Below are 16,677 nucleotides of genomic sequence, written 5' to 3'. Positions count from 1 at the left end.
ATTTACACAATGAACACACCCAGAAGCACCAAGTAATGTTTATCTATGGTGGACAGCTATTCCAAGAAGCAGGCAGTATCTCCATTTTTACAAAGGAATGCCTCGTTGATCAGCAGGGTAAAGGTAATAGCTGTTTCATCTTCTAAAGCACATTTAGGAGAATTTTTGTCATGAGATACTTTAAAAATCAATGGTGTAAAGGTGATTCATTCTTTTAATATTTTATTTCTGAAAAGCTCTATATCTTAAAGGACTTGAGAAAAAGTATATCTAATGATAATAATAACTAACACATATATGCACTTTACACATATCAGTTCCCATAATTTCCAAAACTTATTAGGTATGAACTATCATTATACCAATATCACAGATGAGCAAACTAAGTATTTTGACCACAGTTACCCAGTTAGTAAATGGTAGAGCTTTAAGTTAAATCCAGATACTCTGGTACCACAGTCCACATATCTAACCATGATGCTGAACTGTTATGACTTTTAGAAGATAATTTCATAACAGGATGTGACTACTCAGCTGAACATTAGACAATAAGTACAGTTTTCTTGCTGTTTGTACTATATTGCATTTTAAGGTGGAGTAAGTAAAAGTCTTGGAAGATTATTTCCCTATGATGATTACTCTTTTATAGTATAATAATAGCCTTCTTTTTAGCTACAGGAGCCCTTTGGGGTTCTGTGGATTGATAAAAAAAAAAAAAGGTAAGTTACCTTTATTTGGTAACTCTTGGTATTAGAGTACCAAGAAAGATACCACTTCCTTATGTTGGAAAAGTAACACAGGAGAAATCATTACAACACTTTAAAAAAGTATGAAGGAAGGCACCGGGGAAAATTGGGACAACTGTGATATCCAATAACAGTAAAAAGTTGAAAAAAACCCACAAAAATGCTTTCTAAAAGTATCAAGTATATATGTTTTGTTCTGTTTTTCAGATTCAATGATTCCTATTGATCTGTCAGGTTCATTGATTGTTTCTTTAGCTATCTCCAAGCTGATGTTGAACCCATCTAGTGTGATTTTTATTTTGGTTATTGTAATCTTAAAATTTCCATTTATTTTTATAGTTTCTATTTATATGCTGAAATTACCTACACATTCATTCACTAAGACATAGAATAATTGCTTTAAAGTATTTGTCTAAAGAGTACAACAACTGGGCATCTTAGGATTTGTTTCTACTTTTTTTTTTTCTTGACTATAGGTCATATTTTCCTGCTTATTTGCATGTTGAATACTTTCGTTGTATATTGAACAATGTGGATGATATATTTAGAAACTATGGGTTCTGCTATCTTCTTCAGAAGAGTGATTTGTGTTCTAGTCAAGTTGAATATATTTGGTATTCTGCTTTGTTAAGGCAGTTATGCAGAAAACTTAAGGTTTGTCCTAATCCTGATTAATTTTGAGGAATCAGATTTCAAATTCTATGTCCTTTATGGACCTTATAAGGGTTGGGTTTTAGAATTATTTTTCTTTTGTTTTATTGTTGTTCAAGTACAGTTGTCCCCATTCCCCCCACCACCACACCCATCCCCAGCTCCTGCCTTTGATCATACCTCCCTTTGGCTTTGTCCATGTGTTCTTTATACAGGTTCCTTGATGATCTTCCTTTTCCCCATTATCTTCTCCACTCTCCCCTCTGATTACTGTCAGTTTGTTCTTTATCTCAATGTCTCTGGTTATATTTTGCTTGCTTGTTTGTTTTGTTGATTAGGTTCCACTTATAGGTTCTCCAAGGTGGACATACAGAGGGCCCAGAGACATATGAAAGGATGCTCACCATTACTAGTCACCAGAGAGATGCAAATTGAAACCACAGTGAGATACCACTTCACACTGGTCAAAATGGCCACCATAAACAAATCAACAAACAACAAGCGTTGGAGAGGTTGTGAAGAAAAGGGAACCCTAGTGCACTGTTGGTGGGATTGCAGACTGGTACAGCCACTGTGGAAAACAGTATGGAATTTCCTCAGAAAACAAAAGATGGGACTTTCTTTTGACCCAGCAGTTCCACTGCTGGGATTATACCCTAAGAATCCTGAAACACCAATTCAAAAGAACCTATGCACCCCAATGTTCATAGCAGCACAATTTACAATAGCCAAGGGTTTTAGAATTTTTAAGGGTGGATCCATTGTAGGTCTTACTTTACAACATGGTCTTTACTCCTAAGGCTACTGGTGTCTCGGCTGGATGCCCAGGTTACTCATGAGGTATTATCAGAGTTTCCTCACTCTTGTTGACTGAAACTCCAGCATCCCCCAGTATGACTCAACTGGTAATAGCTCTGTTCCCTTCTCAACCCTGAACCCTCTGGTACATTTCAGGTCATTTTGCCTTGTGAATATTCAGCCCAGTTCTCAGCTAAAGATTCTTGAATAATCTCCAAATGGAGTTCTGAAGATGTTCCTTAATATAGCTCCCTCTTCTTTGATGCCCTGTATTGCAAATTCCAGCTTCTTCAGGTCTACTGAACTCTGTTTTCTGCTTTCTCAGCCCAGCAGTACTACTGTGTTCTATTCGAAATTCAATTCACTATGTCATTGGGACATTTTCCCCAGGCAGAGAACTGGAGTGGTGGTTGTGCTACCTTGTGGGTTTCCTTTCTCTCTGTAATCACAGCATTGTGCTGCCTATTGTATAATGCTCCAGAACAGTCAGCTCATATATAGTGTCCAGTTTTATGGTTGTTTATGGCAAAAGGGCTAGTCCAGTACCAGGTTCTTCATCATAATCAGAGTAACATCTTTCAAGGGGATTCATTTTTTTACTACGTTGAAGTGTCACAAGAAACCAATTTGCTCTGTCTAGTCTTACACAGTCTTGTGAAATTTTAACTATCTCAAAACATAATCAGCCCTGGCTGGTGTGGCTCAGTGGGTTGAGTGCCAGCCTGTGAACCAAAGGGTTGCCAGTTTGATTCCCAGTCAGGGCAGATGCCTGAATTTCAGGCCAGGTCCCCAGTAGGGGGCATGTGAGAGGCAATCATAAACTGATGTTTCCCTCTCTTTCTCCTTCCTTTCCCCCTCTCTAAAAATAAATAAATAAAATCTTTTAAAAAACACAAAACCATGTGCTTCATGTCACAGGAAGGTTATGGGAACAACTTCAGGGAACATGAGAAAATTAGCTGACTGCTGTGTCCTTTATCCTCACCTAGCATCTTATTTTGGATTCCCTTAGAAGCAGATGCTGAGACATGAATTTCAATAGAAGTCATTTATTTGAGATATTTTAATTTCCTATGGCTTCTTTAACAATTACCACAATTTTGATTGCTTAAAACAACACACATTTATTATCTTACAGTTCAGAAGGTCAAAAGTTTGAAATCACTTACAGTAAGCTAAACTCTGGATGTTTGCAGGACCATATTCCCTACAGAGGCTACAGGGAAGGATCTGTTTCCTTGCCTTTTCTAGCTCCTAGAAACAAATCCATTATGGGGGGGGGTGGGGAAAGGGCTAGATAATTCCTCCAAAAAAATGGAATTATCTTCTGGAGGGTAGGCCCCTTATACTGCAGGCTTCCTTGGCTAGGTGAGTGTGCTAGGAACCCATCTGTATCAGTGTATCAGTTGACATTGTTGTGAGAGGCTGCATTCGGCTTCAGTGATTTTTTTTTTTAACTCTTTCAACACAATTGCCCATTTCATGATGGGTGATTTACAAGTGCACCTGCCCACAACACACTGCATGTTCAGCAGTTTTTGACCAAAAATGGCATGAACCCTGTGCCCCACCCTCCCTATTCACCCAACCTCACCCCGAGTCTCCTTTTTTTGTTTTCCCTAGTGAAAAAAGTCCTCAAAGGGAAGTGTTGTTGTTGTTTTTTTTTTTTGCCAATGTGGAAGGGATGGAACAAAAAATGGCAGAAGAACTAAAAGGTGTCAAAATGGATGAGTTCAAAAATTCTTTTGAGCAGTGGAAAAGAGTCTTGAGAGGTGTATTGCAACAAAGAGTACTTTGGAGAGTACTTTGGAGAGTACTTTGAAGGTGACTGAAATTGAAATGTGTAAGAATAAATACACAATTTTTTATTAATAAATTCTGGGATTTTTTGGTACCCCTTTGTATTCCTTGCCTGTGGCCCCTTCCACCATCTTCAAATCCAATAATAGGACAGCATTTGCTTCAATGGTCACATTGGCTTCTTTTTCTGTATCAAATCTCTCTCTACCTTCTTCCTATAAACACACTTGTAATTGCATTTAGGGCACATCCACATAATTGAGAATGTTCTCCTCATCTCAAAATCTTTCACTTAATCATGTTTGCAAAGTCTCTTTTGCCATATAAGGTAACATTCACAGGTTTATGAATCAGAACTTTGGTATCTTTTTAGGCCATTAACCGGCCTACCAAAGTCCATCCTCAAGCCCCTTTAGATTCATGTCCATCTCACATGCAAAATATATTCACCTCATGCCATCAACTTCAAAAGTCTGAACCCTTTTTAGTACCAATTCAAGGTCTAAAATCTCATCATCTATATTAGGTATGGGTGAAATTCTGGGAATGATTCATCCTGGGGCAAAATTCCTCTCCAGTTGTGGACTTCTGAAACTGGAAAACATGTTATCTACTCTCAAAATACAATGGTGGGACAGACATAGGATAACTAAAGTTATAGAAATTCTGATTCCACAAGGGAGAACACAGTGAGTCAGTAGCCTGAAACAATTTCAAAATCCAGCTAGTAAATCCCATTAGGTTTCGAGGGCTTAAAATAATCTTCTATGGCTTAAAATTCTGCCCTCAGCCTGTGGTTCAACCCTTACTGCCACAGCCTCCATCTTAGGGCCGGTAGCTCTGACCACTGGGCAAATTTCAAAATTACTGAACAATATTCTTATGTCTCCTCTTTGTATTCTCTTTTTAAATGATTATAACATCTGCTGGTTCTCTCATGAGTTAAGTAAAAAATCTTTTAACATGTGTTTATTTCATATCTGTATGAGTGTCATGCTTTTATCTTGTTCTGAAAATTATCTTTTAGTCATTTCAGATGTCAAGCCAAAATGTCCAATACATTAACGTACCAGAGCCAGGTAAATTTCAATGATAGAGAAGTATACCTCATGCAGAGTTTAAGTCTAGGTGTTCCTTTTCTTGGTCTGGGTGAATCCAAAGCACCAATATATTAACTCTGTTTCTCTAATTTTCATTTTCTGATCTCCTAACTTAGTCTTTGTTTTATTTTGGATACATTATAGCCCATGAGTTATTCCCCATTACTGGCAGAAATGGGTAGGGATTTGGTTTTAGAGTCAGACCATTTTGAGGTCTCTCTAAATGGATTCATGATTTATAGAGATCTAATCTAGACTGGAAGAGAGACAACAAAAAATTTGAGTTTGTCAGACTTTTGTCTTTTGGTTTATCTGTTTTTAACTCAAATCAATTAAGAATTTCATACCCACTTGCAGAACAGCATTTTGATAACTGGACTAGCAAGATTTTCTGTTTCTGTGCTTATTCTTAATTCATGGCACAATTATAGAATTGAAGCTCTTATTTCTATTTCTCTCTCCTTGTATGTCTAAGTGTCTGTATTTCAGAACTGCCTTCTGATTGTATGAGTGTGTAATACTTTTCTACCTCTGGGTAATATTGATATATTCGATCATAAAATCTCTGAATTTAAAGGAGGTCTGTCGTGATTGGCATATCTAATAAATAATTGATTATACAAATGGAATATTCTTAAAATTAAACTGTGATACTTATAATGAACTAAATTTAAACAATATAAATTTTCCTAGAAACTGACTCACAACCATTTCAATAACACAAATTCATGTAAATTGGGTGAGAATCTTCAGCAAACAAGTGTAGCTTAATAGATTAGGTTTTGTGAAAACAATTATGTCTTCTCTGATTTATTAATATTAAGTATAATATAAGCATACATTTTTATGTTACTTGGGTATATTTTTCCTAAGTTAGTTTTACTGATCAAATGAGCTACAATTACTTCCACTAAAACTTCCAGATTTGGAGAACATGAATTTGTTTAACCAAATAGAAACCATGTTTCTGACAATCTTGAATTTTCACAGTAATAAGGTTTTATAATATGTCAGCTTGACAGCATTTCAAACACTTTTAGATAATTGAAAATCTTAGATGATATTACTTTGAGTTAAATAACAGATGTCTTTGATCATTTATAATTAAGATAAAACACTGAAACATTGATGACTATACTTTTAACCTATTTACTATTGTTTCCTATTTATACATGCTACAAAGAGGCTACATCTTTAATTCTGTCAATGAACATGCTCATCTCTGCCACATTGTGATGTTGTATAAGGAATGTGTGTCACCAAATAAAGCTGGGTTAAGTGTATGCCTGAGCTAGTCTGATAAAATCACAGACAATACACAGTTATGAACCCTAGTTTTCTTTCCAAAAAAAAGACTTCTTTTAAAAGTTATAATTAAATATCCATGAATGAGATTCTAATAAGGGTCTCAAGATTAAGGGGAAAAGGAGAATGCTTCTCTTCTAAAGTAAAATGTCATTTTGTACCAGAATAGAAAAGAGGGGGCTGAAATACAAAACTGAGCATGTACAGAGAGGTTCTTGGGTTCTTTAGAAGGTTCTTGGGAATAGAATTTGAAAAGGAACACAAATGTGTGTTAAATTTTTTCCAAATCTGAGTCAGTTTTTATGAATTTATTCATAAGATTTTCAAAAAGAGCTTGTGGTTACTTTAGCATCAAATATTACATTACACTCAGTTTGAGAATTTGATTTGTTCTCGGTAAAAAGACCAAGTTTTATTAGAGTATGGGTCTGCTCTTAATGGGTCTTACCTTTGTAAAAGGTCATTCCTCAGCTGTATTAGTTTCCCATGGCTGCTCCAACAAATTACCACAGTCTTGCGTAGGTTAAAAAAAAACATACCTTTATTTACTTACAGTTTTGGAGGTCAGAAGTTTGAAATCAGTTTCTCTGGGCTACCCTTTATACTCTGCCTCAAAAGGCAGAGATTATTTATCTCAACAGAATAAAGGTCTACACCTTTGCTCTGACTTTATTATGACCCTCATTATTCTAATAAACTAAACAGCCCTGAATGGTGTGGCTCAGTGGATTGAGTGCCAACCTGCAAACCAAAGGGTCACCGGTTCAATTCCCAGTCAGGGCACATGCCTGGGTTGTGGGCCAGGTCGCCAGTAGGGGGCGCGTGAGAGGCAACCACACATTCATGTTTCTCTTCCTCTCTTTCTCCCTCCCTTCCTCTCTCTAAACATAAATAAAACCTTTAACAAAATAAAATGAAATAAACAGTGAAAGTTATATAGTTTTTGAATGTTTATTTACTGTATTGCCACTTTGAGTAATAGTTTCCATAATCCTATCTTAAGTGTTCAGATGTCTTGATAATTTTATTTTTGCCTTCCACAAATTGAATTCTAAATGAGAAATGAAATAAAATAATACTACAAAATATGTTTGGCACTTAAAACTGAGATTTCCCAGATGGCCCTGGAAGTCACTAAGATTCTGTCATATTATAAAAAGAGAGGTAATGGACTTACTAGATTTATTTGATGTACTGGTATTTATGAGTTGCCCAGAAAAAAATTATCCAAAGAGGTAATCAACCTTTCTTTGGTTAAATTTGAATAGGGAAAATATTATTAACATAAAATTTTAGAAATCATATTGTGTATTGGAAGTTCCTGGAGATTTGTCAGCTCCCTCACTGTCCATTATATGTTGTTATTTACCAGAGTTCTGGTGGCCCTTTCCCTGATGATATCAGGCAACAACACTATCATGTTAACAGGTGTAACATTAGCTGTTATTGTTAAATGTTTTATTGCAACCTTACTATTTTAATTTGTACCTAACATCATATAGGCCAATACTTTCAAACTAAGGATGAATATCAAACTTATCACTAAAGCTTTATTTAAGTACAGATGTTCACACCTACTTTAGATATCTTCTAAAACAGCCTTAATCATTATGTCCATAGACATTTTGTCCAAAACTCATGTATTTGAATTGGCTTTATTATTGTTCACATACCACACAACAATAATAATTTCAACTTCATTTGCATTATTTTTACTAAGCCTTTCCAGAAGGATTTCTTACCTGTGAAGTTTTTAGTAATAAGTTAATCACAGTCATTATAAGTGTATTTCTCCTCCAGATTGTTGAACTCTGATGGTTCCCATAAGGCCATACAATCAGCTAAAGGACAGAGATCTAATTTTCAACAAAGGACTGTCTTGAGAACCCCCAAGAAAAGGAAGAGTATTTCAAAGAAGAGGTTCATTGGCACAGGGTTCAGATGTGATCACATAATCACCTTTAATACCATGTCAGTGGACAGAGTCACAATTTTGAGAACAAGCTGGGAAGCAGAAGTGTTCATAACATGGTTTAACATAATGTACAGTGGAACGAGACTTAGGTTTGCAAAGTTCAATGACCTATACTATGGAATCAATCCTTTTCTTTTAACCTATCAGGATTTCCCAAATAAAATACAAATGAAAGTTCTTGAGAATGAATTATGCAGAGTGTTTTCCTAGAAGCCCAAGAGGCCCTAAGATCTATATTAAAGACTTCACCTTCTTTTTCCCAGAGGAGAACATGAGCTCTTCCTATTTCATGTCCCATTTCTTGGGGTATAGTAGAAGAACCAGCCTCAACAATAGGAAGGAGAGTCTGATTTTCCTTCCCACTGTGAACTTGGGAGAGTTGATTACCACCTCTGAGCCTCCAGGACCTCAGTTGTGAAATGGAGACCCAGAAAATGATCTCTATCCTTTGTGTCCCACTTACTCATTTTCAGTAGAAAACATTTCTTGGGAAAAGATCATAGAATGGTAATTGTACACCTTGATCAGACCTTTGAAATGACTTAGTCATATCTTCTCATTTTATAGCCACAGAAGTTGATGTGCCCGAAGTAAACTACAATTTGAGAGCCCAGAACCTGGTGGAAACACCTACAGTTGCTAGGGAGAGGATAGCTGGCCAACTCAAATGAAGAGTAAGAGTTGAACTTGGCTAAGACAAGGAGGGCATTAAGGCTCTCTATAACAAATCACCAAGGAGCTAGAGCAGATCCCCAGATGGTTAAAGCCTACCAGGACCAAAATCACTACCTGAGGGCACATTATTCTTCCAGATAGTGATGGTGGCAGAGAAAAGCAATGGCCTGCTAAAGAGGCCACTGCAGCCTGTGACAGCTCCTAGAAACCCCCAGTGACATAACTATCACTGCATTTCTAAAATAAAAAGTCTGAAACCTGAAAAAATTGTGGAGTGAACATCTTGACAATGGTGTTTCTGTAAATACTTGGTTTAATGGGCACTGCGTGTCAAGAAAGCTTTCTTGGATTTATACCAGCACGTATTCCAACAAGCTCTAAGCATAACCCCAAAACTGATCCTCAGATACTCCTATGAGGTGGAGCAAGGCTAAACCAACTTCCAGAGATGGTGGAAGGGGGCAAAGAGAGGCTGAGTATCCTGGTGAGGCAGGATCCAGAGAGGCTGCCTGGTGAGGCAGAAGGGAGCTGAGAGGAAACCAGGGTGAGGACTGTCTGGATCCTGGATGGACCTCTACCTCTCCCTGCATCACTCTTCTGTCTCTGCACAAAGCTCAGCAGGATATGATTTTCACAGCCAGTGACCGAAGCCTCCAGCAAGCACTAAGAACCAGGCCCAGTGGTCCCATGGGGAGGACACTGAGCATCTGGCCTACAGGGAGGGAGACATAGGCAGCCTCTCGGAAGGTTGCACTCCGTGCTGGGTCCTGTGTTGTACAGCATGCATTACTGGCACACACTGTCTTCATCTTTGGGAAAACCCAAATATGGAGGAACTCTTATCTATCCCCATATTACACATGAGGGAACTGCCGCTCAGAGGGAGTGGATGAATGTCCAAGACCCATGACCTGACAGTGGTGACCTGGGATGACCCAGCCAGGTCTTCTGGCGCCATTGTTGAAGCTGGCTGGGCAGCCTCTGACTAGCCCTCTATGACCAGCTCTCTATGACATGCCAGGAGGCAGCAGATGGTGATGAACAAGGTGAAAACCTCTCATGTGGACACTCATAGCAGAGTGGGTAGTTTTCTGCAACATTTAATGTGACAACTTAAAAAAAAACACAGCACACAAAAGTGCTTCTAAGACTCATACGTGCTTCTGAGTCCATCACTTGGGACACAATTCATACAGAATATACTTGTAACCTTAAAATGTGTATTCAACCACTGATAAAGCTATGTTACTCTTAAATATATGAAGAACAAAATAGGTGCTTCATTTGAGAATGAGCCTTATAATTCTGTTTATATTGTAATATTTAGTAATCATTAAGAACTGCTTGAACTGCATGTCTTAGATCAGATAGTAGTTTTTGGGTATTTCTGTTTGATGTACCAGTGTCCAGGAAAGAGGACAAAAGGATATATTCCAAATGGCAGTTACAACACTGGCTAATCATCCCTGTCCCAAGTACTTTTATTTATTTATTTATTGTTTGGACTGAGGCAGGATATAAATAAGTGAAATCAACCGGACTATAAATCCTTTCATACATGTTTTATGTTTTCCTCACCATTCCCCATTCCTCAGGTAAAGCCCAGTTGCATGAAATAAAGACTGACTGCCATGCCAACCCCTCTGCCACCACCCTCTGCCACCACCCCCTGCTTTTAGATGTTTCCCATTATAAATGAAGCCTTTGGCCCCACAGTCATGGTCTTCAGTCCCCCATTCCACCCCTAATTACTGCCATCATTCTTGGAGCCCAGCCCCCACTGCCCCTCCTCCAACCTCCCACACTCTTCTCCCCCTCCAACCTAGAGGTCTCACAGGCCATGACTTGCTCAGAACACCTGAAGAAGTCTCCTCACCCCATTACCTTTGCCAGCTACTGCCACCAGCACCCCTGCCTATGATGTCACCATTAGAAACTGCCCTCCATCCCAGATTCCAGCTACTCCCAGAAGTGTACCTCCCCACAATGTCACTATCAGAAACTGCTCCTAATCCTGGATTCCAGCATCCCTCACTGACTGCACCTTCCACCCTCCAACTCTCTATAAGTCACCTCCTCCTGGATGTCTCACAGCTATTGCACTCCCAAAATGACTGAAACACAGGAGTCAGATGCAGGAGGATGGATGGATTTCCATCCTTTAATGTCAACCATTGATAACACAGCCTGGTTTCCTGAGCTATGGGACAGTGGCTTGGGCTGCTGTGATGACTGTTGCCGGACTCAAGCTTCAGCCCCTCTTCCTGGATTCAGGCATCTGGTCAAACAGACTGAAGGCTGTATCCTGAGGGCGGCGGCAGGGCTCTCCATTGTTGCTTGCTGCTGGGTGATCTGTTGTATCTTGCTCGGTGTTTTGCAGCTGTCCGTTGGTGGCCTCAATGCCTACCATCTCCACAATGTAGTTGGTCAGGCAGTCCAGCATGACCATGTGGAAGTCATTTGTGGATGAACTCTGATGTTGACCGTGCTGATCCTTTAGTAGAAGGCGATCCACATAGGTCAAAGGGCACTGAAACTTCGCTGTTAAAAGAAGGTCCGGAGTCTCAGAGTTTTGTTTCTGTGCCATGGTTGCTGGGTTTGGCTCCGATCAGCCGTTCTTAGTTCTCCAGCTGCCCTGGACCTCTGGAGACACAAGTGCCCAGCTCTGCCTGTTAGAGCCCTGTGCTCAGCCTTGTTGCTCAGGGAGCCCTTTGTGACATCCTAGACTTTGGGATGTCATCGGTGCCCATTGTGACCTCATCAGGCCCCAGCCCAGAGGTGTCCATAACAGGGTCTGGTTACTATAGCGACTGGTCCCTGACTTCACGGGAACTGGCATTTCCTGCTTGACTTTAACATTGTAGAAATAAATGTGTTTCAATGGAAAACTTTCCATCTTTAACACACAATTCCAGGTTACGTGATTCTAACCTTACATTGCCTTCAGGGTCCTTTACAATCTTTGGTTAGCTGTAGTTTACTGATAAACAAGTAAAATGTGTTGTTCAGTTGAGATTAAATTGCCCCCACACCATCATATAAAGTAACCAGTTTCGCCTCCTTGTGTACATTCACTTAAATATACTTGATTAATATCCCCACATCTAACTTTGTTTTCTGTTTTGAACCAGTTATAATACTTGTCCATTCCCTCATTGAGTAAATACAATCTTTTAACACATGTTCATTTTATCTGTATGAATATCTTGATTTTGCACAGTTTGAAAAATACCTTTTAATCATTGTGGAAATCACAATGAGGTGCTCAATGGATTCATCTACTGGGTAGATATTGTTGAGAACTGGGTAGATATTGTTGAGAGACAGAAGTGTGCCTTGTACTCATCTTAAGCCCAGATGTGTCTTTTCTGAGCTGTCCTAGGTGAAGCCAAAGCACCAAGAGTTATTTATTCTTTTTTATCATCTTCATTTTCCTCTCTACTAATTTTGTGTTTCTGCTTTGTTTTTGGTTCATTTACAGCTGATAACAGTTATAGATATTTCCATTCCAAAAGACAGAATGTAGAAGGAAGAAAGGGGCCTCTGGTCCAAGGAATTTCAACACCCAAGCAGGCAGACCTTCATATCTTCAAGGCCTGGGAATCATCCTTGGTGACCTGAGGCTCCTCCTTCTGATCCCATGACTTTAGCTGGGTCCATAGCTCTGACCTCCACATTCTGGGTTCTGCCTTCAGAATCATTTTTCCTTTATTTTGAATTGAGCATGTTTGCAGCTGAGTAATTTATCAGCCTGTTTTCTGCTTGTCAACACTTGGGAGTTCCACAGCCTTCTATCATTTCACCCTCTGTCTATCCTTTCAGTTAAATGTAGCATTGTTTCTGATGATTTAACATATACAAACAGCTTGCAGACTCCCATGTATGACATGGGCATTGAGGTCCTTACACAAGAGGCTCATTCACCGATCCCTTCTGGAAAATCCCGTCTCCACTTATTGGTTGCCTCTGCTAAGATGGCTGGAGTTATCCATGATTCGCATCCCATATCACTCCAAAGAGCCCTCTGAATCCTCTGAGCTTTTGATACCTCAGAGGTACTAGCACACGGATGGCTAGCTACGCCCTTGATTTTATCTCCACAGGACACTTTCCTGACAGTGAATTTTCTGGATAGACTGAGAATTCCTCATATCTTCATATACTGGTTCTTTTATGCTTAACAGTTCTTTCCTCAGTTTATGTTTTTCCTCTAAAATTTAACTATTAATAGAAAGAAACAAGGGCATACCTTTAACAATTTCCTTGGAAATGTGGTCAGCTACATTTTCATTGTTACAATTCAGCTAATTTTTTTGCCACTACATAACAAGAATCCCCAGCCTTCTAATTTCCAATGTTTTCCTTCTAGACCTTCTCCAGCAATACCTGACACTCCTGCTTCTATCAACAGTCCATTCATGATGACTTAGGTATTCTCTAAGACAATTAGGCCTTCTCTGCTGTGCTTCTCAATTCCTTTGAGCTCTCACCAGCAGCACTTTTGACATCTGTAGTTCCACTAACTGTTCAATATACTCCAGGACTTTTTTTATCATGCTTCTCATTATTCTAGCCTATACCATTATCCAATTCCAAAGCCACTTCCACATTTTTAGATGTCTGTTATGGCAGCAAACCACTTCCTAGGACCAAAATCTGTATTATATTCCTATGGCTGCTCTGATACATTCATTGCTACACGTTTGGTGGCTTAAAACAACACGCATCATATTAGTATCATACAGCTCTGGAGATAAGAAGTTCAAGTTAGATTCACTGGACTGAAAACAAATTGCCAACAGGGCCACCCTCCTGCTGGAGGCTCTAGAAGAGAATGAGTTTCCTGGCCTTTTCCAGCTCTCAGGGCTGCATTCCTTGTCTGCGCCCACTTCCTTCAGCTTTACAACCAGCAGTGAAGCATCTTGCTCCAGTGGTCAAATTTCCTGCTTCCATGTCACATTTATCTTTGCCTACCTCTTATAGGACTTGTGGGTTTGCACTTGGGTTCTATCAGAGGATGCAGAATAATCCCCTATCTCAAGATCCTTACCTTCATCTTGTATGTAAATTCTCTTTTGACATATAAGGCAACATGAACAGGTTGAAAGGATTTGGATCTGGTTATCTTTGGGGGTCATTATTCAGTCTATCACAGGAGGAATCCCCCAGAAACTCTAATAGGTAAGTGAGGAATTTAAATAGGGAAGGAAGGAAGCAAACAAAGTGTTCCTTGTTAATTAAATAGCACTGAAGAAATTTAGAAAACACACTTGCCAGGGGAAGATAATGCCCCAGCAGTCTGGACCATCATGCTATTGGGCAGAGTAGGCTCTGACAGCCTGATATGGCTCTCCCAAAGAGAAGCTCAGGTACTGACTGACATTTGAAACACAGGCCAATACACATATAAATGGTACGGGCTGTGGGGCTATGGGCAGAATATGGACAGCATCTGCTACACTCTGAAATGTATTTTATATACTTTCCTTATAAAGTCTTTTCCTTTCTCCCTACCTCCTTTTCCTTCCTTTATTGAACAAACGTTTATTGTGCAGCTCACCTGGTATCAAGCCCCGAGTTAGATGCTGGATGTTCAATGTTAAACAAAGCAGACATTATTGCACCATTATAGAGCATTTAGTCTAGTAACAAAGACGGATGTTAAACAAATACTAAAATACAGATGTAATTTCAAACTATCTTGCTTGAGTTTGCTTACTAGTCAGGGCATATACCTAGGTTGTGGGTTCAATCCCCAATCAGACTGTGTGTACAGGAGGCAATCAATTGATGTTTCTCTCACATCAATGTTTCTTTTTCCCCCTCTTTCCCCCTTCTCTCTCAAATCAATAAACATACCCTCATGAGAGGATTTTAAAAAATGAAACTTGCATGATGAATGTTAGTTAAACCTATTGTGGTAATAATTTCACAATCAAATCATCATGCTGTACATCACAAAGTTACACAGTTATGTATGACAATAATTTCTCACCAAAGCTGAAGAAAAAATACTTGCTGTTAACTTTCTGAGGCCTAGGGAATTCTATGTCTAATTTTTGTTCTATAAAGATCTGTAATTATACCAACTGAAAAATTGAAATATATATCAAAATGTCAGAATTTTTAAAAATGGGGAAAAGTAACCATTCACACAATCACAGTTGCTAACCTCTGGGGCCTAAGTCAGCAAGGAAGCCAACAAGCCCAATGCTCAAGAACTGTTACTTTGAGTTGGTGATTACAGACTGTTGTGGCAGGCTGCTTCACAAAGTAGCTTCAAAAATATTCAATTTGGTCTTTCCTAGAGGCAAGAGACATAACATATTTATTATGTGTAAAAAATTTCACTTAAAATTGTGCCATAATATATTAAGTTAAAATATTACCATGTAAAATGAAGTAAACTATATGATCTCAACTTTAAAATGTGTATCTTTCCTTATTCTATTATACCTCCACCTTCAGCCCACCTTCTCCCCTTTTATGGCCAGCAAATTACCTCAAAATCCTCCCAGACACAGATAAAACATTACTTGTTCTTAGAAGTTTCTTTTCACTTTTTTAAATAAAGTTTTTCTCATATTTGGGCTTTAATGGCCTTCTCTAGAAGATAATATACAAATATATTAGTTATTTCCATGTGGAGGGATTACGGGTCATTTATATTTTCCTGCTTATACTTGTGTATATTTTATAATTGTTTATATGAAACATGGATTAATTTTATAATAAGAGAAGAGATAATTTCCTTAGAAAATTAAAAGGAAGGCATGTTCAACTGGGATTCAGACAGGGGCTTGCTTTATTTATGTATTTATTTATTTTGTTATGTATAATTTTATTTTATTTCTTAATAGTTCATTTTTATTTTATCTTGCCATCACCATTTATCTCCCCATACCCTCTTCCACCTCTACCCACCCCCTCTCCCTCACAATAACCAAACTTTCATTCATGTCAATGAGTTCTTTCTCTTTTTTCCTCAATTCCTCAACCCTCTCCTAACCACTCTCCAAGCTGTCAACCTGCTCTCTAAATATGAGTGTCTCTATTTTGGTTGTTAGTTTGCTTTGTTCATTAGATTCTACATATGAGTGAAATCACATGATATTTGTCTTTTTCTGACTGGTTTATTTCACTTAGCATAATGTTCTCTAGGTCCATTCATACTGTGGCAAAGGGTAAAATTTGATTTTTTATGTCCAAGTAGTATTCTATTGTGTAAATGTACCATAGTTGTTTTACTACTCATCTACTGATGGACCCTTGGGCTGCTTCCAAATCTTGGCTATTGTAAATAATGCAGCAATAAACATAAAGGTGCTTTATTATTTTTTTTTAGCATGATGATGGGTGGCCATCTATACTTAACACACACAAAAATGGCAGAGTCAGGAACTACTGTAGTGCGTTTCTCAAAGAATGAGGCAGCCCCGGACTATCACATTTCAAAATACATGAAACTGAAATAACATAGTCTCCTGCTCATCACCTGTCTCTCCTCCAATATGTCTTATCTTAGTTTGCACTGTTTCTCTAATTACACAACCAGCTGTCAAATTCATCCTTGACTAGCCTGTCTCACTTACTACCATGTTCATTGGGTACCAAATCTCAATTTTTC

General features: G+C 38.6%; 1 protein-coding gene across 2 annotated transcripts in view; it reads right to left on the bottom strand.

Moving 5' to 3' along the window:
* Positions 1-16,677, bottom strand: part of SYTL5 (synaptotagmin like 5) — a 213,643-nt gene that overhangs the window by 118,205 nt on the left and 78,761 nt on the right. The gene's annotated exons all lie outside the window — the stretch shown is intronic.

The sequence above is a fragment of the Phyllostomus discolor genome, chromosome X (assembly GCF_004126475.2).
Source record: "Phyllostomus discolor isolate MPI-MPIP mPhyDis1 chromosome X, mPhyDis1.pri.v3, whole genome shotgun sequence".
Classification (NCBI taxonomy): Eukaryota; Metazoa; Chordata; class Mammalia; order Chiroptera; family Phyllostomidae; genus Phyllostomus; species Phyllostomus discolor.
This window is presented reverse-complemented; position numbering and strand designations above follow the sequence as displayed.